We start from the raw sequence: 25,483 nt of genomic DNA on the forward strand, positions 1-25,483 counted from the left end.
ACAGTTGTTGAAGGTTGGCAATTTTTTCTTTCCATCCATCGTCGAGAAATAAAAACTAACTGTATTAACTGGATTGGATTGAGTTTAGAGTTTATAACGCGATCTATAACGCAGGAAACAGCTGAATTTCTTCTTCTTCTGCCTCTTTATTAAGAAAAAACATTGAGTGATGGGAGATGCTACAGTGCTCTTCCATTGTTTTCATTGCCAACTTCATTTCTAATTCTTCACATCGTAACTTACCTAAGTCTACTTACGCCAGAGTCTACTTTGTAAAAGTTGCGTCTATGAAACAGACTTCCACAAAACTCAACTAAGTGAACTTACGTAAGTCGAAGTCAAAATCTCGTTCATGAATACGACCCTTAGGTATTTCTATAATAGGATTATTGGTTCGAAGCCTGGGAGTGACCATAGGTGGTTCCCAGTGTGTCAGACATTTGCAGTTGTTTGTTGGCAACATGCCAGGCAGTTCAGTTTTGAAGTAGGTATAGGTAACTTTGAACCTGGCGCATTAGAAATGGTGAAGTCTGGTCTCTTGTTCGATGCCCAGACAGAGTCATAAAATCTGGCAACCTAACGTGGTAGACAAAGTTATATGTCATATAGTCCTGAGTTCAATACCACATGTGTTGGGTATGAAAATGTGAAAAGGAAAGGTTTCTATTGAAATTGAGTGTTTAGGAAAGCTCGGTAAATCCTAAATACATGAAGTCACGTTATGGAAAGATTCCAAAGAAGATTGAACAAGAAGCCTGGTGCGAAGTGGTCTGAGGACAGAAGGAAACAGCATAGTGAAAGGATGAAAGAATATTGGAAGGAGCAGAAGAGAAAACAACAAAGTATGAAGAACTGAATTGAAATTGGCACGTGGTCCTTAGCAGGCCTCATTGGAAAGAAGAAGAAGAAGTCACATTATGTACAAAGCGGCAATTAAGTCATGTAGATCTTTATATTAGATAAAATTTGAATGAGAACCATTGAGCCCATTAGTAAGGCGTGTCAAATAAATTGAGTAACTCAACTTGAATTCAAGAACAAGAAAATGACATATGAGGTAAAGGTGGACGATGTTATATCCTTCAGATATAATTCGACATGGACACAGCCGAGGATTTGTTTTGTACAACAAATTTGTATAGCCAGTCAGTTAGATTATTGTCTCTTTAGAGGAAATTAGGTACATGAGATAACCTCAGTCTCAAGTGAAATTGTGTAACGGTAATTGTGTCGATATAATACAGAAATATTTAAAATAGTTATATTTGAATCAGCCTTGTCAATACACTTATTAATGAAAGAAAATTATTTATTCAACCAAACATGTTTCAGGAAATCAACCATTCCCTTCATCAATGGTCTGACCACCTGTAACTAACCTATTTTACCCTTTGTTCCCATCTGATTAAAATATAGACACTTAGCACGGGGCTTAAACATGCCTTGCAGCCCTGAACATATTTAATATTAGTAAAACTGTGTATATGCCATCGTATTTTTAAACAAGCATTATGACAATAACGTTGAACGATTTGTTGGTGAGGATTGACTTGGTCTCAACAATTGTGTCAATATCGAAGGTTAGGGGCATATAAACCACTGTTCAGAATATATTAGCCTCAAGTCAGAGATATGGGTGAAAATATGGTTACGTGTTGATGTGTAATACATAGCATTGAGCTCAAAAATTAGGAGTCCTAGCTATTTGATAACACATTTGGGGCTATAATCAGTAAAAGTTTTCAAAATTATCGGATACAATCGATTTTATGTAATATCGTGATTTTATAAAAACATGGATTGAAATCGTTAGGCAGCTTCTAAATGGCGAGTTGTTGAGCCATATTTGTTTGATATTAGTAACGTAAAGTGATAGAAGCTGGAAGATTAAATTAATGGAACATGGAATATGGAGTTACATGATATTAATCCAACGGCGATGAAAAGCAGCCGTGCCATCGTATTTTTAAAGAAGCATTATGACTATAACGTTGGACGATTTGTTGGCGAGGATCGACTTGGCTGCAAAAGAAGCTCAAAAGCGGGAACAGGAGTTTATGGATAACCTATTAGACAGGATAGACAAGGCCATGGAGAAAACCGATAAGTTGAGTGAAGATTTGAATATGGTTGCAGAGGAACTAGAATGAAAAAAATAGACACAATACAACAGTGCTGTAAAGAGGGAATGGACAGGTTAGAAAAGCAATGAGGAGATGTAGAAAACAGAGCACAAGTGCAGATCGAAATGCTCTGAGATTCTGTTCAATTGAAAAGCAAGGTGGCAGTATGTGCAGAAAGCACAGATAGGCGACTAGGGAATATAACTTCCAGTCTTGATGAGGCACGAACGGAAATTGGGAAGAACCGTAGTGCGATTAATAAACTTACCGAGGATACGGAGTCGCGATTCAAGGCCATGTGAATCTAGATAAGCGACCATATAGCCAGCGCTCAACAGAAGACCGAGGAAAAAATAGAGAGCGAGATGAGGGAAAAGAAACGGGAAACCCAGGAAAGGATGAAGGAGATGGAAGGACAAATAAGACAGGAAGTAGGGGAAGAAATAGCAGATAAGGGATAAGAGATACAGAAAATGATCCCGTCAGATCGAGAAGCTGCTAAGACTAATAGCCAAGAGATAGGGTCTAGCATACGGGCATGGGCGGAGATAAGCCAGAAAAACAAGACCAAATTAACCTCATTGGAAGAAGAATTAGAGCATATAAAGGATAAGATGGAACTGTTGGGCTTGCGAACGAATAGGGAGTTTAGCAAGATTAAGTGCTCTGTCCAACAGTGTAACCGCTACGGATTACACAACATCAAAACTAATAATAATAATAATAATAATAATAATAATAATAAACATAATAAAGAAAATTTAAACTTCATGAGATTTGATAAAGTTAAATAAAACACTCGCGTATGATAAAGACTGCATAAACGACATTGAGATATAAATACCAGGTTAACCAACATGTTAACTAAAAGAAAGGAGATGGGAAGCGAACTGGGAACGCATAGGAGGTCTGTGAAAGTTCATTGTGAGGTAAACGAGATCAACGGTGATCCCTTTCTGAACATTCAAATTTACTGATTATTAAGGTACAAATTGAAAAATAGCATATTACAGTGTATATGCTAACGCACCAACGTTATGAAAAATATTTCTATCTTGCTTCTTACAGACACAGAATTTTCTATATATTGAATTATAGACGATGGCAGGGTATTTACATTTTTCAAAAAATTTGAAATCAACTTGAAAATAACAACATGAAGTTAAGGAAGGGGCCAATGGAAACATTACTAAAGACAGATTGCAGCAAAACAATAAAATTTAATGCAGGGGCCAGTTAGGTTGCAGCCTTTCCTAAAACACTTCAGTAAAAAGCGCATAGCTTCAAACTGGCGTACGTTAAATTGATATAGAATTACTGGAGGAATCCCTAAGGAAATACACATTACATACTACTAAGGAGACTTGAAAACAAAGCGACATTTACATCAGATTAGAATGTTCAAATCAAGAAAGGGAATTACCTTCAAAAACAAAGGGGATATGACTAGCCGTGAGGGCTAAGTCATTTGAAGTTAAAAATTGGTGAATGTAAGACCCCCCAGGCAAACTCCAGCGCACAAAAGCAAAAATTAAATTGAGAATTTACATTTAAAAGTTAAAAATCCAAAACATGAACCAAATTGTGCTCACCTCGGAGGGCCGGTAGTCCTATCACAGGACAGATGGAGGAGACCTTGTAACCGTACGTATGTACGATCCCCGAATTTTTAGGTTAGGAAATTTTCGTATATAGTTTGTAATGTTAATATCATGTAATTTTGTTTATTGAGAATGTAAAAACGTAATATTATAAGAAGAATGTGTAGTTAGGGAATATTGCATATGTACATCATTATATTTTGTATAAATTTCCGTTTGGGTAAGAGTCTGTAAATATGGCCTAGCCGTAAGGATTGTGCAACCGGGAAAACTGCGACTATATCGGGAAGGGCGGTTGAGGTCTGTTGAATGTGTTGCAACAAGTGGCTTGGAAACACGGGGTACGGCAGGTTGTATAGGCTGAAGAATTGGAGTGGATCAATGTGGATGTACGTGAGCGGACGTTCGATGTCACATCAGACGCACGATAGCCAATACGAGTGCTTTGTTTTAAGCGAGGTTGGGTTGACTGAGTGACGCGTCAAGAAGTGCCTGTGAGAGCGTTGCTACCAGTAAACTTTCCAGGACGCTATAGCCACGTGTAGCAAGCCTATATAAGCAAGTACGTGTGTGCGGCAAGTCATTCTAATGCTGTTTCTGACTCTGATACTGATTGTGTTTCTGTCTCTGATTCTGTGTGTTTCTCACTTGGACTGGCGCGCGGGAGCTACTTTGCGCATAGTCCTAGGCAATGTTGTATTGTTCTTGAGTATCGTTTTCGGAGTGAGCACGCTAAATGTCGCTGATGCTAATGAGTGTCTGGTGGCTGTTAGGTCAAAGACGCTACTTAAGTGTTTATTTGTAACTCCAACTCTGTATAATAGTTAGACTACAATTCTTCTACGAGATTATGTACAGTGGATGTGGTGATGCATACAGAATCGAGATTCGGTAGTGGATGTGTGTTTGAGCACAGAGCTGATTCTTGGTCGAGGAAATCGTCGGCCGAGTATCCACTTTCAGTTGCAGAAACCTGAGGCGTTACACCAACCTGTGCGGCACTCGAGAAGAACTCAAGACGTCGATGAAGTGTGTAAATAAGGTTAGGGATGCTCTTCGTAAAGAAGGTTGCATCCGTACGTAGAGAAAGTCGTCATACTTTTCTCTACCAGAATACGATTTTTGTTTTATAACAGTAATGAGTGTAGTGGGACTCTTACCTGGAGGTGTGTTAAGAAATGTATATATAGTATCTATAATTTTATTGATGGTTTGTAGTGAGTATATTTGCCTTTGTAAATGACAAACGAGTAGGTCTCGTCAAGTAATGATTTGGTTGTTGTTAGTAGTGTGTATATTTGCCTTTGTAAACGACAAACGAGTAGGTCTCGTGAAGTAATGATTTGGTTGTTGTTAGTGGTGTGTATATTTGCCTTTGTAAACGACAAACGAGTAGGTCTCGTGAAGTAATGATTAATGTTGGTCGTAGTTGTTTGTACGTTGCCTTTGTGGACGGCAATCAGGAGGGGGTCTCTTTAAGTGATGATTATTGTGGTATTTATTATATTTTTGTTTATTATTTTGGGAGTAAAGTTCTGGTATCAAACTTGCAGTAAATCTTTTTATCAGTGGAGTGAGGATGAACCTGGCATGCTACCTACATCTAATTTCAGGGGTAACCAGGTAAGGTTATAAAGTAAGTCTGGAGCTTCGTCAGCCTGATGACCGTTGCCTTGGGAGAGGGAGTTACTCATTGCTCTACATAGTTATATATTCCTGTAATTGTTTTACAGGTGGCGCCCATTATTCTTGTCATTTACACTTATTTTAGTCACCGATAATTGATATATATGTTTATTATTTATTGGTAGTCGTCAAATTGTTACAACCTCTGCTCCCTTCGCTGGTCAAAAATCAAAGACAACGGACACAAGCTTGGCCCTAGCCAAGTAGCCAGGAGTCGGAAATGGGGCAATCAAGAGATAACCGATTAGCACATGGGAATTACATTGGAGGCTCTAATATTCACCAATGAGCAACTCCGTTATTATAGCCAGTGAGGGCACTGAAATTTTTGATGAGAAAAGATCTTTATAACTTCCAGAAACTGCCTTTCTGACGCAACAGGATATCACTAGAAGCATCTTACCAACACAGACACGTGCAGCTACACCCTGTGACAGAAGATTTACCTTAAATGCTAATTACACTGTTATTTACATTATAAAATTTTACACATAGTGGAGTTGCAGAATAATTAAGTAATAATAAATATCTTCACATTCCCTTATTTATTTATTTGTTTATTTATTTATTTATTTATTTATTTATTTATTTATTCATTCATTCATTCATTCATTCATTCATTCATTCATCAGCCGAGGAACCGCGATAAGTTTCATTAGATTAACATTCAAAATGGCGCCCGGTAATGACGACGTAGTGTTTTATTCTCCGAGTAAATTAACCGTAAAATGTGACAAAGTGCGTAAAATGTCGAAAATTAGTGAAAAATGGAATGTTGTGTGATTCATGTGATCGATGGTGGCATTATAAGTGCGTTAATTGCCCTAGAGACGTAAAAACTAATGAAAATGTTGACTGGATTTGTGAGCAGTGTGTTCGGAATGTTGTTGTTGGGGACGGCGTTGACGAAGCACCGAAAACAGTCGATGAGGAATATAAAAGTGCATTAGAAATTATAAACATTCTAGAAAAGGACAATGAGACTCTTAAAGTTGAAAATCAAGAATTAAAAGAAAGACTGCGATCGCTAGAATTTGGGACTGACCATTCTTCGAGTGATATACCGGTACAAGTAACAAACTCGAGCACGTGGTGTCAAGTAGTTCGTGGATGGCCGGCTAAGAAGAAATCTTCGACTGAATTTCCGGAAATAAACATCAGAAATAGGTTTTCTGCCCTAAATAATTTAATCCTGGAAGAAAGTGATCGCGCGCGTGAAACCAAATCATCGCGATCCGTTGCCGTGCCGAGTTTAAAATTTAGGCCTAGAATTCAGATTCAAGACCCAGTTAGGCCTAAATCAGCGAAGGTAGCTGTGTTTGGTGATAGCCAAGGAAGGGGAATTGCGGGATTGATTAACGACGAGAATATAGCAGCAACCGGAGAAATATATCCAGGAGCTTCTATCAGCAGTGTTGTGGAAAACGTAGAAGCAGCAACTAGAAACTTCGGGAGCGGCGATGCAGTGCTTATCATCAGTGGGACGAACGACGTAGCTCGCGACGACGCCAGGAATGTAAGATCACAACTTAAACATACACTAGGGAAGCTGACCCACACTAACGTTTTTGTAGTGAACGTGCCCCACAGGCATGATTTGAGTAGAGACTCGTGTGTGAACATTGAAGTGGACAAGGTCAATACAGATATTGTTAAAAAATTTGTAAACATTTTCGGAATACTCAGGTTATTGAATGCAGCAGTTTTGAGAGATACTGTTATACAAAACATGGCCTCCATCTAAACAATTCAGGTAAACGAAAGATAGCAAATATTGTTCTAGATTTTATTAATCTTAAGATATGTACTGTAAAACAGGCAACTCCCTTGAGTTATAATACTGACCAGGAAAACTAGTAGAAAGAGCCAGCTGTACTTCAAGCTGGCTCAGTCAACTAGAAAAAGAAACTCAGGATAGTAAGGAATTTCAAGTTACCCAATTGCAACAGTCAAGTTTTAGGGAGGAAGGGGGTCTGAGATTGCTCTTGGTAAACTGTCAAAGTGTAGTAAATAAACAATTAAAATTCGGTACATTGATAGAATCTTATGAGACTGATGTGGTGATAGGAGTGGAGTCGTGGTTGAAAGAAGGGGTGGGTAATAGAGAAGTATTTCCAGAAGGGTACACAGTCTATCGTAGAGACCGAGGAGATAAAATGGGAGGGGGGGTGTTTATTCTGGTGAAGGAAACTTACTGTTCACATGAATGGTTTACCGATGAAAGGGATGAAATATTAGGGATAAAATTAGTTTGTGATAATATGAAGGAGGTGGGAATTATAGGAACATACAGGCCTGGAAGAGAGGAAAGAGACATGGAAATCTTTGAAAAAATAATAGATTATACTCGTAAAAACAATAATAATGATATGGTAATAATTGGGGGAGATCTAAATTTGCCTGAAGTTGAATGGAAAGGAGCTGCAAGTGAAGCCCTTGAACAGAAACTGGCAAATAAGTTAATTTGGGAGGGAGGATTTACACAAGTAGTACAAGAACCGACTCGTCTCAATAACTTACTAGATGTATTCTTGGTTAAACCATGGGAAATTGTTGATAAAACTGAGGTAATTGAAGGAATAGGAGACCATAAGGCTGTAATAATGGATGTAGGACTCGTACCGAAAAGGCTTAATAAGAGGGCTACACAAGACAAGAAATTGTACAGAAAAACTAAAGTTGATGAATTTGGGACTTACCTTAAATCACAATTCAGTTGTTGGATAAGTGAAGGGAGTAACGTGGATACACTTTGGGCTAAATTTAAAGGAATTATTTGGGAAGGAGAGAAGAGATTTGTACCTATTAAGAAGGGTAAAATGACCTCAGACCCTGTTTATTATACAAGGGAAATAAGAAAATTAAAAAGAAAATGTAGAATAGTAAACAGGAAAATCAAAGAGGGTAGGGAGAGTAGAGAAACTAGAAAACAGCTAATGAGGGAACTGAATAGAGTGAAAAAGGAAGCAAAAGAGAATTATATGAATGGCATACTTCAAGAGGGTAATGACCACAAAGGGAAATGGAAAAAGCTGTATTCATATATCAGGAATCAAAAAGGAAAAGGAATCCAAATTCCTACAATGGTGGGAGAAGGGGGTGAACACTATTTAACAGATACTGAGAAAGCAAACCTATTTAGTAGGGAATTTAGAGATTCAGTAGATGATTGTCAAGAGTTGGAAACCGAAACAGAAGATAGAGAGGGAGAGAGACAGAGGGAAACAAGAAGCTTCTCATTCACAAACGAAGATATTTTCAGAGAAATCCAACTGCTTCAGCAAGAAAAAGCAGCAGGAAGTGATCAAATTACTGGGGAGGTATTAAAGACAATGGGGTGGTACATAGTGCCTTATTTAAAATTTCTCTTTGACTATGTCATAAATAATAGTGTAATACCGAAGGAATGGAAGGAATCTATAATAATACCAATTTATAAAGGAAAGGGTGATAAAAGGAAACCAGAGAACTACAGACCAATCAGCCTGACCAGTATAGTTTGTAAAATTCTGGAGAGTTTAATATCAAAGTACATCAGAGGGATATGTGATGATAAAAATTGGTACATGAGGAGCCAGTATGGATTTAGAAAGAAATTTTCTTGTGAGGCACAACTGGTGGGATTTCAGCAGGACATATCAGATCAGTTGGATTCAGGAGGTCAGTTAGATTGCATAGCCATAGATCTTTCCAAAGCCTTTGATAGAGTGGAACGTGGAATATTATTAAAGAAATTGGAGGGAATAGGATTGGACGTAAGGGTTACACGTTGGATAAAAGCATTTCTAAATTCAAGGGTTCAGAAAGTCAAAGTAGGAAATAATGTATCTCAGGAAGAGAAAGTTTGGGAGGGAATTGCACAGGGTAGTATAATCGGTCCGTTACTTTTCTTAATATACGCAAATGATTTAGGGAACAATATAACATCAAAAATAAGATTGTATGCAGATGACATAATTGTTTATAGAGAAATAAACAACATTGAGGATTGTTCAGAATTACAAAGGGACCTTGAAAGTATCCAACAATGGGTTGAAGAAAATAATATGAAGGTTAATGGAGGCAAATCAACTGTTACAACTTTTACAAACAGGAGCTTTAAAACTGAATTTGAATATACTTTGGATGAGGTAGTTATCCCAAAAGATGGCAAGTACAAATACTTAGGTGTGAGATTTGAAAGTAATTTGCACTGGAAGGGTCATATTGATGACATTGTTGGGAAAGCATACAGATCATTACATGTCATAATGAGGCTACTTAAAGGATGCAACAAAGAATTAAAAGGAAAAAGTTACTTGAGTATGGTTCGTCCATTATTGGAATATGCAAACAGTGTTTGGGATCCTCACCAAGAATACCTAATAAAAGAAATAGATAGTGTGCAGAGGAAAGCAGCAAGATTTGTAACAGGGGATTTCAGGAGAAAGAGTAGTGTATCAGAAATGTTAAAGGAACTTGGGTGGGAAACTTTAAGTAAGAGAAGGGAGAAAACTAGACTAGATTGGGGTAAATTTTCATTCATTGGGAAGGGTGTGAAGGAGTGGAACAGTTTACCAGGGGTAGTGTTTGATCCTTTTCCAAAATCTGTACAGATATTCAAGAAGAGAATAAACAGCAACAGAGAAAATAAATGAAGTGTTAGAGGGCATTCGACCAGTGCAGGTTATTGTAAATAAAAAAATGTGTGTGAATAAATTAATTCCATCCCCTGGTCTAAGGAGTTTGGACAGCCAAAGTAGGGGACTGCCTGTAGGGGTGAAGTACAGTGGGGTCTTCGAGGGCCCTGGGACCACTACGGTAGCTGTGAAGGCCCTTCAGGAACTCTGAAAAGTGGTGGCAAAAGGGGCTCTGGTTAAGACGCAGCAGGTCGTTATGCTACTTAGGATCCAGAACGGGTAAAAAAAAAAAAAAAAAAAAAAAAGTAAATAAATAAATGCAATGTTAATATTAATGTTATACCAGTTGTATAGTATCATTTGAAGTAATTCCACATACTGTATATCAGTTGATTATATTTGTAAGTAGTACAGGAGATATTATAAGTAGAATTTTGTAAACAATATAAATTTATTAAGGATGAGCTGTGTGTTTAATAGAAAACATTGTTAGCGTAAATTGTATAATATTGTATTATAGGAAAAATTTTCTTCTCTTGTTAATTTAATATTTAGTGCTTGACAATAATGTATTTTAGTGTACCAGTATCCACCGAGGTAGACACCTCATTTGCAAATAAAGAGATTTTGAGTTGATTTTGACATTCTGGCGTTTATTCAATTTTTGTTTGATCCAGTAGGTTTTCATTAAATTACTGTGTCCAAACACAGTGTTCATCCAACTGCTTTGCACCAGTTTCCATTTCAAAAGTCCAAAAAGTTATGATTCTTGTTCTGAAAAGGTCTCATTTGTGCATGTCTTCGGGTCGTGGGCTCATTTCTTTGAGGTCTTTCATAAAGTTAACATATCAGGGAATTGTTGTTTTTGGTTTTGAGTCAGAATTGTTAAAAATGTGTTTTGTCCATCAAGAGTCGTCCATTTATCGTAGGTGACCATAGAAGCAATCCCTGTGTTTGCATGTTATGTCCGTGATCATCTCTATCTTAAAGTAGATTTCTTGTCTGAATTTTCTGATGTAGATCCCATTTTTGAAGTTTGGGCCAAGTATATGTTGTAGAGAATCTTTCTCTCATTTTGCTCTAACGTGCTGTTCACACCCTGTATTTAGTGAGCACAGATTTCTGAGAGAGGATAAGGCATTCTGACACATAGAGAGATAGCAGCTTAATGACAGTGTGGTAATGATGAATTTTGGTATTTATAGAAAAACAGCTTTTGTTATATATGTTCTGGATAGTTTGGTAAGTTACATCCATTTTTTATTTGCTCTGGCTGCTTGCTCTGTTTGATTGGATTCACTCACCACAGTATTTAAACTTATGCACACGGCTTATTGTTCCATATTTAGTGTTTAGTTGGATCGTGCAGTCTTTGATGCCTAACATTACTTCTGTCTTTTCAAAGGATATATGTAAACCATTTGTTGTTATTATTTTTTCCCATGCATTTGTGTATCTATTTACGTTTTTCCAGTCTATGTATCCATTGTAGACCATAGGTCCAGCTGCCTTTATCATCTCCATGCTTATTCATCTATCCCAGCTGCTCTTCCTATTTTCATTTTTCTGACTGCTAGTTCCATCTGTAACATTGTAATGTCTCTTTCTTCTTCTGAGTTCACACCCTGTGCTTCCAATATCTTTTCTGCACAATTTTCCACATGTAATAAATTTGTAAAAATACTCTTTCCATCTTTTCTGGCTGTGTTAATAACTCTACACCCTCCTCTTTTACCAGCTTGGTAACCAGGAGGGATTCACTTATATTTACTGTCAAGTAAACACACATAATAGTGTAAACTAAAATGTAACTTATATGTGGTTTTTATATACATAATCGTATATGTTTTCGGCAACTATCAGATAGAAAAAGGCAAGTGGTGTTGATGGTGGTGATTATTGTTTAAAGAGAACTGGGGAAGAAGAGCCGTGGCCATAATAACAGCCCTAGTATTTGCCTGGTGTAAAAAATGAAACTACGGAAAACAATCTTCAGGGCTGCCGATGATGCGTTTCAAACCTACGATCTCCAGAATGCAAGCTACATCTATATGGCCCATACAACACACTCGGTTACACATTACTACCGCTTCATCTTCCCTTCGTCGAAGCTACTGCATTTATAAGTAGACTACACTCACTGCAACACTTCCCCATATGATGGTGTGTTGCTTTAGTGGCGGTAAAATTATGAGATTTAATTTTCACCGAAAGCGATACTCTTATCTGTGGGTAAGTCATGCTCATGCTTGGCCATATTTGAGTAATGTGTAGAAGGACAAATAGCTGATTAGCGTTCAGCGCGCGCACCAACAAATTTCATTGGTTGCGACAAGCAAAGACCTACAAGAAAGATACTTCTATCTCCATGTCCAAACCAATATTTAAACTTTAAATGATGTCTAGTTAAACATCGGCTAAACTTTGTTTATGCAATGGAAGATCATGCTCGATTTAAACGTTGTTTAGGTAAACATTGTCTAAGGCTCAAAACTAGTCATCATTTCTGCAATCGCCCTATATGTTCGTATATTTTGTATATATACTATTCTCTTCTATATATAAAATAAGAGTTTTGTCTGTACATTACTCAGAATTTGAAAAGAATGGTATTTCTGTATCGGTCATGTGCACAGTAACGAGGAAATGAACATTTTACTTTTCCCTAATGTCTGTCTGTCTGTATGTACATGCATCACGAGAAAACGGCTGAATAGAATTTAATGAAAATCGTTATGTAAAGTCGGGGGATGAGCCACTATATTCTATGCTATAAATCATTTTATTCACGCTGAGTGAAATGGTAGTTTAGGGGAAGGGCTAAAATTTAATTCTCAAATATTTATATTATTGGACATCCTATCAATAAATACTACATAACTAAGGTTATATAGAATTAAATATCCAATCATTTATGTCTTATACATTTTTACTGTACTGGCTATGATAACGCAGATATTCATGAATATGTATTTTTGTTGCCAAGTCCATATCAGCTCCGAGCCACGAGAAAATGGGTTAACAGAATTTAAAGAAAATCGGTGTATAGAGTCGTAGAATAAGAAACTACAGTCTAAGCTATAAGCAGTTTTATTCACCCTGGATGAAATTTTAGCTTAGGGGAAGGCGCCTAGAATGTTATTGGTCCTGTCGAAAAGTACTACATAACAAAAGTTATAGAGAAAACAATTTCCGATCATTTGTGTTTTATTCAGTTTTACCATACCGACTATAATAAGAGTGGTGTTTCTGAGTCGGAAGAATACTCAGTATGAAGGCCTACAATATTGAAAGCGCATAACATTGATCAACAATAACATTACATTGACCATTGTTTGTTGTGATGTTCTTATTCTCTTATGCTGCCACTCAACTCCAATAGATGGGATTACTGCTGCGTACTGAGTATAACAGCCAGACTAAATTTGGCGGGAATTAGCTGGGGAGTTAGAAAACTTTCTTCTTTAGCATGCCATTCCTCTGGTTCATACATTTTCTGATGCTGCTCGTACGTAACACAGTGGTTCATCATAGTATACCAGCTATTCGATCACTATCGGATACGCTGTTTTGAATGAGCAGTATGCACACTTAAGCCAGAGGCTCACTTAGTAGTAGTATGACCTGGTCTAGAATTACATTTTACACCTATTCCAAATTATAGCACAACAATTCATTAAATAACTCAAAATTCAACCCTGAAAAGAGCCGTTTCTTAAGAAAAGCTCCTTCCTCTTCCCTTTCATTAAATTCTACATTCTATTTCAAATTAGCAGTGAAGAGGGGGTTTCTCCTCTGGCATGGAGGAAAAATTTGCCTCCAAGTCAGATAGATATTTCTGCCACCAGTGCAGTGAATTGACGTTTTCCGACTCATCAGGTACTCCTAGGAAATAGATTAGTAAGAGGGCATAGGTTTTGCCCTAGAACTCTTCACTGTTCAACCCCCCCCCCCATCCACCCCGCCAGAAAAATATGAAGAGTGTTCACGGATCACGGCTATCTGCGAGTTGGTCATTCCAGCTCTGGAAGTTTGAACTGTCAGATCGGCAGCATAGCACTCTTGGTTAAAAGTGAGAAAATGTTGATCGAATATTTCAGATGAAAGCGTCGCTTTTAATCGTGCCATTTCATCACTGTAATGACCTTTGTTCATTTCAGTTGGGAAAACCACTAAGACAGTTTTTCTGAGGATGTAAAAAGGCAGGTAGAGAGTGAGTGTCTGCCATTATAATGACAACTCCCCAACCTGATTGTGACTGATGGTAGGGAAGTGGGCCTATCATTACAACGAAAATTCCCTAACCCAGTCTTCATTTGTGAAAAGAAGTTTTGTGACTTCCCCGTTGCATTTCTAGGGTACGTTAAGTTCTATGCAATTTAATACAATCTTGCTCACAACGTGTACACTACCTAACCTAGAATTCTGTATACAGTATAGAATTCCATAGCAAAGCACAGGTACATCAGCTATTCATAGATAAACTCATTACATGGATCACACATTCCTTCAATGTTTCATGCTTACTTTTAATTTTGGTGTTAAGATGGATAAGAACCCCCTGCGGGTGGGGGACGCACATTTAGAATACACCTGCAGTATCCCCTGCCTGTCGTAAGAGGTGACTAAAAGAGACGACCTAGGCGCGGACATGGATTGTGATTTGGTATAATATTTTGGACCTCCTGTGGATGGGAGGGGCTGAATACATTCACAGGTAATCCCTGCCTGTTGTAGAAGGTGGCTAAAAGGGTCATGTGGCCATGGTCCCTTCTTTATTTTTTTGGTTTGGGGGGGGGGGTAGTTGTAGACCATTTCTAAATTTTTGATGTGCGTGCTGCTCGGAGATGGGCCTCTTACATGTGCGGTTACGCCTGAAAGCCCGCGTCAGTAACCACCCGGGAAGCAGCGGGTGGGAGGGCCATGTACCCTTGCAGTAGTGTCCGCCTGACAACACAGGTCCCCGCGCAGCCGAATGCCAGAAGGACATATTATTATTAATTTTTTTTCCTCTATATTTAGTGCTCTGTATATGCTGCGGGGTACATGCTATTGCAGGTGACTTGAGGAAGGGAGTCGTAGTGCTCATTGCCTCAGTCATCCCGTATTAGGCATCGTCCAACATCGGACCCCAGGTGGGTATTGCTTTGGCAGCTGGGTTCGGCTGCAGAGACCCCTGAATGGAGTGGGTCGCATTCGGGGAGGATGATTTCTGGCATGGCTTTGAAACGAAGTTGCCCATCCCATCACCGACGTCTTTAACTTTTACTTCCCTGAGAGGTTCAACTCCCTGAGAACATGAACAGCGTGAACGAATGGGATCCAACTTCCCTAGGTTTCTGGTTGCTACCAGAACTGATGGGCATGATTTTAAGCTGGTAAAATCGATCCTTTTTTGTAGACACATTGAAGGCGTCTACGGCGAACTTGAGGATCTCAAGAAAATGTACAAGGTAGTTTGATTTTGAAGACTCGTACAGCACTGCAAGCTGATCAGTTGCTTAAGTGTGACAACTTTGCCGAAATCCCCGTCAAAGTGGAGGAGCACAAATCCTTGAATCTGGTTTGCGGAGTCGTCTTTCACCGTGACCTTATTTTGAACACTTACTCAGAGTTGATGGAAGATATGAAGAACCGTGGCATGACACACGACCGGCACATTATGTGCAAGGTCAGCGGTGAAGACGTTGCCACTAGTGCCTTCATTGTCTCTTTCAAGTTGTCAGTGTTACCAGAGAAAGTCAAGGTAACAATTTATCGTTGCGATGTGAGGCCGTACATCCCACCTCCTATGCGATGCTATCAATGCCAGAGATTCGGACATATGGTATCTAGTTGTTTGAATCAGTCTGTATGTGGTACATGTGGAAGAGTAGCTCACGGTGCGGAGGAGTGCACAACTCCGTACAAGTGCACTAACTGTTCTGGCCTTCATTCTCCTCAGGATTGAAACTGTCTGACATATCTGAGTGAAAAGAAGATACAGGAGATCAAGACTCTGAATGGTCTTTCCTACCAGGAAGTGTGCCGAAAGTTTAATTCCACGAATACACCTGCCCGTACACTCGACTACAGCATGATAGCTCAGTGTCTCCCAGGTTCGTCTTTCATAACATTGTTACTCATGATGATCGCTGTGCCCAAGGTGACTGTTGCTTCTCAGGGCAACGTCGCAAAGAGTAAAAGCTCAAAGGAGGTGACCACCCCACCTTCGACCAACCAGAAGTCTGTGCCGGCTGGCAGTTCTAAGCCGGCACAGTAAGTGGGGAAGGCTAAGTCTCCCCTCCTAAGATGTCGGTGAAAGCCGTGCCCCAGCCAGTGGAGGTGGCGAAGAAGAGCGACCTTACCGGGCGCTCCCGCACTTCCCCTGTGAAAGGGAAATCATGCTTTCCATCTGGAGGGTATGAGTCTGCGCCAACAGGTACTCCTGCTCCAAAACTTGCGTGCTCCCCTTGTAGGGGAACTTCCCGCTCCCAAAAAGCGTCAAATTTCTGGGCGTTATCACCGCCATCAGTCGATGACGGGAAGGACATCGCGCTGTCATCCACATCTACAGATGTAGATAGTGTTTAGGTTCACGAGCATCTTGTCAATCATAACCTAACGCTCCTTTTATAGTCCACACTATGGCACTGTTGCGTGGAATTGTAACGGTTATGACAGGCAGCTTACTGAGCTGCGTCAGCTCATTATTGAGTACGTGGTGAGTATAGTCTGTATTCAGGAGACAAACTTCCGACCAGGTCATCATACGGTCTTGAGGAATTTCAGATTATACTCGACAGAACGATATTATGCTCACCGGGCATCATTTCGTTCTGATACCTATAGCGAAGAAGTTTCTCTAAGAACCCCTCTGGAAGCAGTTGCAGTGTGGGTACCACCCCTAACCACACAGCCAACTCACCCAGTAAAACTTTTTTTTTTTCCCCCCTTGTCAATACAGGTTGAATACCACATGGTGTTTCACCCTTAAGACAATCACGACAAAAACCACCACCATCGCCAGTTCACACGATTGAACAATATTACCACGTTAGTGATGGTCGGCATTGGTATGGACTAAGCAGCAAAGTCTGAATTCATGAATTCTGTCATCATTAAAGGGCAAATTTTGGTATATTTCCATTTTTTTTCAAGATATAATATGCCCATAAGAAATAAAGGCGACTCGTACCATTTGAAATTGAATGGCTTTTATAGTGCATATAAATGCATATATATGGAATGCATGCATATTCTTGACAGACGTGCATATAAATGCATAATTGCCGTTTTTATTGTTATTTTTGTATAAAACAACATATAATATTGTATATTGATATTCAAATTGGTACAACAGTACCAGGAAATAAATATGAAAACATTATGTTCACCGCCGGAAGTCTTTACAAAGCAGTATTAACAAGACCTTGACAATGTGCTGTTGGTTTTTTTTTTTTTCGGTGGCATTTTGGTATTCAGTTCAGATGTCGGAATCATAGAAAAATAATATTTTACGAGACCTGAAATAGCAGAGAGGAGAGATCCTTCCTCGATGTTTGGCAGGGACCAACCTACCTGCCTCCAAAAAAATTCTTATGTAGAAGAATTAAAACAGAAACAGCCTGAAACTAAATAATGCCACCATTTTCATTATTCCTATGGTCTTGTCACTAGCAGAACCTAACTGGTCCAGGCCAATATTGTGTAGCTCTCACCTATCCTTATTATTGGGTGTATGTGTCGTCTTCGTCATCATTTCATCCTCATCATGATGTGCATGTCGCCTACGGGCGTCAAATCAAAAGACTTGCATCTGGCAAGCCGAGAACTTGTCCCTGGACATTCCCGGCACTAAAAGCCATACCCCATTTCATTTCATACTGTGGTGTCATTCAGTATCTGTGGATAATGCACTGACATTGACAAGCCTGTTTAGTGCATTGTGAGCTTGCCAGAGCTGCCGCTATGTTGGATCTATTACCTGTACTTTTATTTGTTTGTTGTATGAAGATCAGTAACCACTAGAAATCATGCCGCAAGGAAAAGCAGCTAAAAGTATTCTGCTTCAGCAGTTGATATTTGGAGAATCAACCTTATACTGTACATGGAGGAAAAACAAGTATTTTGCAGAGTATGCAGTAGTGCATATATTAGGGCATATATTGCTGTTTTAGCACACAGATGCATGCATTTTTTTTATTTTTTTTTTAGTTCATATGAATCCACCCTCTAGTTACCATAGTTGGTACTGAATCCTTGGGTCCCCCGTCGATCATCGGTCATCTGCCGCAGTTGCTCTGATAGTACATTTAACGCTTGAAACCCTAAGGCGTTATGGGTCACTTCGCCGACCGGTCGATAGGGTTCAGAGGAAGGCATAACTATTTCGATATGAAAGGCTAAATGTGCTTATTGAAATTTATTTAACTAGAGTTCAATTCAAATTTGATTTGAAAAAGTTCCATAAAAATTGACATTTGACAGACAAAGAAAACAGTCACATTTGGTGAGAAGATATTTAAAATAAGCTAAAATAAAGTATATTAAATTCTTACACTCTTCCTTTAAGTATAGAAGTGAAATGTGAGCGCAGCAAAACCATGGAGAAAATGCAAAAACCTGAAAATTTGAAACTCAGACTCCAAACTAACACTGCGAGTTAACCTACACGATCCATGGAAAATCTGTATCTCACAACTGAACTCCAAATTTATATTTAATTACAGTTATCGACCAGTTATAAATATCAACGTAGGATATCATACAGCTCCCGAATGGATCCTTAATCGAATCAAACCAACTGGAAGTTATAACATATTTATAGTGCTTGTCAGCTAAGGAAAAATGCTGAAAGAGATGATGTTGAATGTTGTATGGTTGTAGGAAAGGTAGATGCTGCATAGAGCAAAATCAAGGAAACCTTTGGAGAGGATAACTAGGTGTATGAATATTAAGAGCTCATGTGGAAAAACCACTTCTAGAGAAAGAAGACAAGGCACAAAGGTGGCAAGAACATATTCAACAATTGTATCAAGGAAAAGGAGTAGATGATAAGGTTCTGGAACAAGAAGAAATTGTTGATGCTGATGAAATTGGAGACCCAGTTTTGAGGTCAAAATTTGACAGAGCCTTGAGAGACCTAAATAGGAACAAGGCATCTGGAATGAATGACATATCCTCAGAATTACTGAATGCCTTAGAAGAAATCAGCATGGGCGGGATTATTCCATTCATTGTAGTAAGACGTATGATACAGGAGAAGTGCCATCCCATTCTTGACAGAATGTTGTTATACCTATTCCCAAGAAATCAGGTGCTGAAAAGTGTGAAAACTACCGCACCATGAGTTTAGTGCTTCACGCTTGCATAATTTTAACACTTATTATTTACAGAAGAATGGAAAGACAAGTTGAAGCTGAGTTGGGGGAAGATCAGTTTGGTTTCCAAAGAAATGAAAGAACACGTGAAGCAATCCTGACTTTACATCTAATCTTAGAGAATATAGATATTTGATTGCTGTAGGAAACCTGGAATATTTGCCCTGAATGAGCCCAGTGGCACAGTGGGGCGAAATGCTGGTAACCAAGGATGATTTAGCTGGAAAATATATTATTCCAAATAAAGGACCATTTATTTATTTTGGAATAATTATCTTATAGGACAGAATTAAGAAAGAGAAGCCTACATACATGGCATTTGTAGATTTACAAAATGCATTCAATAATGTTGATTGGACCAAGCTATTTGAGATTCAGAATAATATAATAATCATTACTGATCTGCATTTAGGGCAGTCGCCAAGGTGGCAAAGTCACTATCTGTTGTTTTCCTATCCTTTTCTTAAATGATTGCAAAGAAATTGCAAATTTATTGAACATCTCCCTTGGTAAGTTATTCCAATCCTCAACTCGCCCTCCTACAAATGAATATTTGCCCCAATTTGTACTCTTGAATTCCAACTTTATCTTGATATTGTGATCTTTCCTACTTTTAAAGAAACCACTCAAACTTACTTGTCTACTAATGTCATTCCACACCATCTTTCCACTGACAGCTTGGAACATACCACGTACTTGTAATAAATTTCATTGTTGGTCCGTATTGAATTTCTGATTTGTGATTTTGAGGTATAGGCCCGCTACACTGGGCGAAACATGTCCCAATAATGATTTATAATGTGTAGGTCATAAGCATTCAAAAGAACTATATGTATTGAACAGGTGGAATAATTTTAAATAAATGTTATTATTTTAAGATTAAACATACCACTTAGACAAGCGGCTCGTTTCCTATCTCCCAAGTCTTCCCAGCCCAAACTTTGCAACATTTTTGGAATGCTACTCTTTTTATCGGAAATCACCCTGAACAAATCAAGCTGCTTTTCTTTGGATTTTTTCCAGTTCTCGAATCAAATAATCCTGGTGAAGGTACCATACACTGAAACCATATTCTAGTTAGGGTCTTACCAGAGACTTATGTGCCCTCTGCTTTACATCCTTACTACAACCTCTAAATACTCTCATAATCATGTGCAGGGATCTGTACCCTTTATTTACAATTATATTTATGTGATTACCCCAATGAAGATCTTTCCTTATATTAACACCTAGGTACTTTCAATGATCCCCATAAGGAACTTTAACCCCAGTAATTAAAACTGAGATGACATTTCCTATTTGTGAAACTCACACCCTGACTTTTAACCCCTTTTATTATCATACCATTGCCTATTGTCCATCTCACAACATTATCAAGGTCATATTTCAGTTTTTCACAATCTTGTAACTTATTTATTACTCTATTCAGAATAACATCATCTGCAAAAAGCCTTATCACTGATTCCACTTTTTTTGCTTGTTTCATTTATATATATATATATATATATATAAGAAAACATAAAGGTCCAATAATACTGCCTTGAGGAATTCCCCTCTTAATTATTGCAGGGTCAGATAAAGTTTTGCCTACTCTAATTCTCTGAGATCTATTTTCTAGATAAATAGCCACCCATTCACTCTTATGTCTAGTCCAATTGCACTCATTTTTTTGCCAGTAGTCTCCCATGATCTACCCTATCAAATGCCTTAGATAGGTCAATCACTATACAGTCCATTTGACCTTTGCTGGAATCCTACAAGTTGAGTTTCTGTGGAATAACCTTTCCCAAACCCGAACTGCCTTCTATCGAACCAGTTATTAATTTTGCAAACATGTCTAATATAATCAGAAAGAATGCTTTCCCAAAGTTTACATGCAATGCATGTCAAACTGACTGGCATGTAATTTTCAGGTTTATGTCTATCACCCTTTCCTTTATACACAGGGGCTACTTTAGCATTTCTCCATTCATTTGGTATAGCTCCTTCATGCAAACAATAATCAAATAAGTACTTCAGATACTTTAGCATATCCCCCAAAATCTTATCAATTCAAACAGTTTTTCTAGTTTTCAACTTCTGTATCTTATTGTAAATGTAATTGAAAATGAAAACCTACAACCTGTTTTCCAGTCATTGACCGGGTCAGGGATGAAATGAATGAAACATATATAGGCTGTTATTACAATGGGGTCGCCACTCCCAAGGTGATTTATTAATGAGTGATATATGCTATGAAGTGATAATGGAGAGTGTTGCTGGAATGAAAGATGACAGGGAAAACCGGAGTACCCGGAGAAAAACCTGTCCTGCCTCCGCTTTGTCCAGCACAAACCTCACATGGAGTCGCTGGGATTTGAACCACGGCATCCAGCAGTGAGAGGCCGACGCGCTGCCGTCTGAACCGCGGAGGCTCTGTAAATGTCATTATCATACGTAAATTTTAATACTTCTTTAGTTTTAGTCACCTTCCCTATCTGGACATTATCCTTGTAACCAACGATCTTTACATACTGCTGACTGAATACTTCTGCCTTTTGAAGATCCTTGCGTACACACTCCCCTTGTTCAACAATGATTCCTGGAATGTCCTTCTTGGAACCAGTTTCTGCCTTAAAGTACCTATACATACCCGTCCATTTTTCAGTAAAATTTGTATGACTGCCAGTTACGCTTGCCATCCTGTTATCCTTAGCTGACTTCTTTGCTAGATTCAATTTCCTAGTAAGTTTGTTCGATTTTTCCTTACTTCCACAGCTATTCCTGACTCTATTTCTATCCAACCTGCATCTCCTTCTTACCCTTTACTTCTCTGTTATAATATAGTGGATATATACCATTCATTACCACCTTGAAAGGTACAAACCTGTTTTCACATTCCTCAACAATTGCTTTAAACCCATCCCAGAGTCTGTTTACATTTTCATTTTCCGTTTTCCACCGATCATACTTAAACTCTCTCATGCCTGTTTTATCAGCCATATGGTACTGCCAAATAGTCCTACTTTTAAGACCTTCTTTTCTGTCACGTTTATTTTTAACTATGACAAAAATAAGTTTGTAATACTAATACCATCTATTACTTTGTTTTTTCTATTAGATCTCATCTGGTTTTACCAGCATCCCAAAAATATACTTCCCTCTAGTTGGTTCCATGACTTTCTGTATCAGCTGTCCTTCCCATATTAACTTATTTGCCATTTGTGTTGGTCATGCTTCCTATCGTACAGATTACTTTCCCAATTGACATTTGGTAACTTGAGATCACCCCCTACAATGGGGATTAGATACTGAGAAAGAAGAGTTATCTACAATCTGTACAAAAATCAGTCTGCAGTGATAAGAATCGAAGGCTATGAAAAAGCTGCAGGAATCCAGAAAGGAGTGAGGCAAGGCTGCAGTTTGTCCCCTCTCTTTTTGAATATTTACATAGAACAGGTGATAAAGGGAATCAAAGAGGAAATTGGAAAAGGAAATACAATCCAAGGAGAGGAAATTAAAACTCTGAGATTTGCCAATGATATTGTTATTTTATATGAGTGTGCAAAAAATCTAGAGAAATTGGTGAATGGTTTGTACACAGTCTTGGAGAAGAGGTACAAGATGAAAGTAAATAATTCCAAAACAAAGGTAATGGAGTGCAGTCCAATGAAGTCTGGTGATGCAGAAAATATCAGATTGGGAAGTGGATGAATATTTTTACTTGGGAGGAGAGTAACTAATGATGGCAGAAGTAAGGAGGACATAAAATACAGACTAACACAAACAAGAAGGCCTTTCTTAAGAAAAGATATTTGCTCACTTTGAACATTGATATGGGAATTAGAAGGATGTTTTTGAAGACTTTTGTCTGGAGCATGGCATTGTTTGGAAGTGAAACATGGACAGTAATAGAAGCTTTACAAATGTGGTGTTACAGAAGAATGCTGAAGTTGAGATGAATAGATTGAATCACAGATTAAGAGAAACTGAATCGAATTGGTGGGAGGAGAACGATTTGGCAAAATTTGGCCAGAAGAAAGGACAGAATGATAGGGCTCATCGTACGAGACCCAGGCCTCATTCAGTTGGGTTTGAAGGAAATATAGGTGGTAAAAACTGCAAGGATATACCAAGGTATAGATATGACAAGCAGATTAGATTATAGAGTAGATGTAGGATGTAGTAATTATGTAGAAATGAAAAGTTTAGCACAGGATAAGGTGGCATGGATAGCTGCATCAAGCCCGTCTATCAGCTGATGTCCCAAACAACAACAACAACAACAGCAGCAGCAACAACAACAACAACAACAACAGTAGTAGTTCTTGTACAAGTTACATTGTAATAACTGAAAAATATAAAATAAAATCGTACAATCTAACGTCACCACAGGACACCCTTAAGTTGTTGTTTTAAAAAAAAAAATTTGTTCGTGGCATCAACTTCTATAGATCTTTTGACACTACTTTCACCATGTGGTATGAACCTGCGTGTAAGTTGAATTGCGGAAGTGTAGAGTGTTGAATGCGAGGAAAGGAATGTTAAGGATGACACAAACACCCAGTCCCCAAGCCAGGGATATTAATCATATACAATCAGAAACCCCTGACCCGGCCAGGAATTGAAACCCAGGGCTGCCAGGTGACAGGCAAACGCGTTGCCCCCTACACCGTGGGGCCGGACTCACCCTTAAGTTACTGTTAACCTAGTTCTCAAAATGAAACTGAATAAATGTTTAATTTACCACACATTCAGGTGGAAGACCAAAATAATTTTAAAGAAAAGTGTCGATCGCTTGAAAAGTTTAAATCAACTTGCAGGTCATTAAGAATTAAAATCATTGAAACTTAGTTAATCACAAGCACACGGTTTCTCAATACTAATGAAAATGTGAATCTCTGTCCTTTTAAATACGACAAATACTACAGGTCTGTGTAACTAAGTTTGTCCCCTTAATCTGCAGTTTATGTTCTAAATCAGCCTCTGAACCTAAAATAAAATAAATGCAGACATATGGAGAAAAAACAAAAATAAACAGCAACAGCTGATGAATCAAACCCATGTTCCTAAGGTCCGTGGAATGAAACTCAAGGCTAAATGTCATTGACAACGCATAACCTATCATCCATCGTAACCCTAAGTTCATAGAAAGAAAAAAATTTAAAGTGTAGAAAGAACCACCAACGAACTTGAATATGCGTGGCTTACTGGTAGGGACTAGTCTCCGTTAGCTAGGACTTCATCTAATATAATTCTTACATTTACGCTGACTAGTGCAGCACTATAACAAAAGCGCTTCACAGCTAGTAAGCAAGTCAAGCCGAGATGTGACCAAACTGAGTCCTACTAACTCTTTCTATAACCTAGTCCATCACTTCAAACACTACCATCGTCCAAGAATGTCTATGCTAAAAACTATAATACACATATGTACAGCACCCCAGTCCTTTCGTCAAGTCTACACTCACTGTATACAATGTGTCTTAACTATCAAATGCCCACTGTTGGCAGCCCTGAAGATGGTTTTCCGTGGTTTCCCATTTTCACACCAGGCAAATGCTGGGACTGTACCTTAATTAAGGCCATGGGCGCTTCCTTCCCATTCCTAGGCCTTTCCTATCCCATCGTCGCCATAAGACCTATGTGTGTCGGTGCGACGTAAAACAAATAGCAAATAACTATCAACTGTAAATTTTTAACATTATAAGACAGACGGTACAGTCTGCTATTAACTAATGCTTTCTACACACAGTCTAATAAATGAAATCGTAATCATCAATGCACTTAGGTCTTCTAATACAAAACCGAAATGTTGAGGATCAGAACTACCTCCGCCGGGCTGAGTGGCTCAGACGGTTAAGGCACTGGCCTTCTAACCCCAACTTGGCAGGTTCGATCCTGGCTCAGTCCAGTGGTATTTGAAGGTGCTCAAATATGACAGCCTCATGTCGGTAGATTCACTGGCACGTAAAAGAACTCTGTGGGGCTAAATTCCGGCACCTCGGCATCTTCGAAGACCGTAAAAGTAGTTAGTGGGACGTAAAGCAAATAGCATTATTAGAACTACCTCCAATGTACAACCACAAGAGAAAAACATCTATGAAGAAGGG

At 38.6% G+C, this 25,483-nt stretch overlaps 1 protein-coding gene across 1 annotated transcript in view; it reads left to right on the top strand.

The window, feature by feature from the left end:
• The window catches only part of LOC136857933 (E3 ubiquitin-protein ligase SHPRH), a 396,601-nt gene that overhangs the window by 339,808 nt on the left and 31,310 nt on the right, over positions 1 to 25,483 (top strand). The gene's annotated exons all lie outside the window — the stretch shown is intronic.

This window comes from Anabrus simplex, chromosome 1, assembly GCF_040414725.1.
Source record: "Anabrus simplex isolate iqAnaSimp1 chromosome 1, ASM4041472v1, whole genome shotgun sequence".
Classification (NCBI taxonomy): Eukaryota; Metazoa; Arthropoda; class Insecta; order Orthoptera; family Tettigoniidae; genus Anabrus; species Anabrus simplex.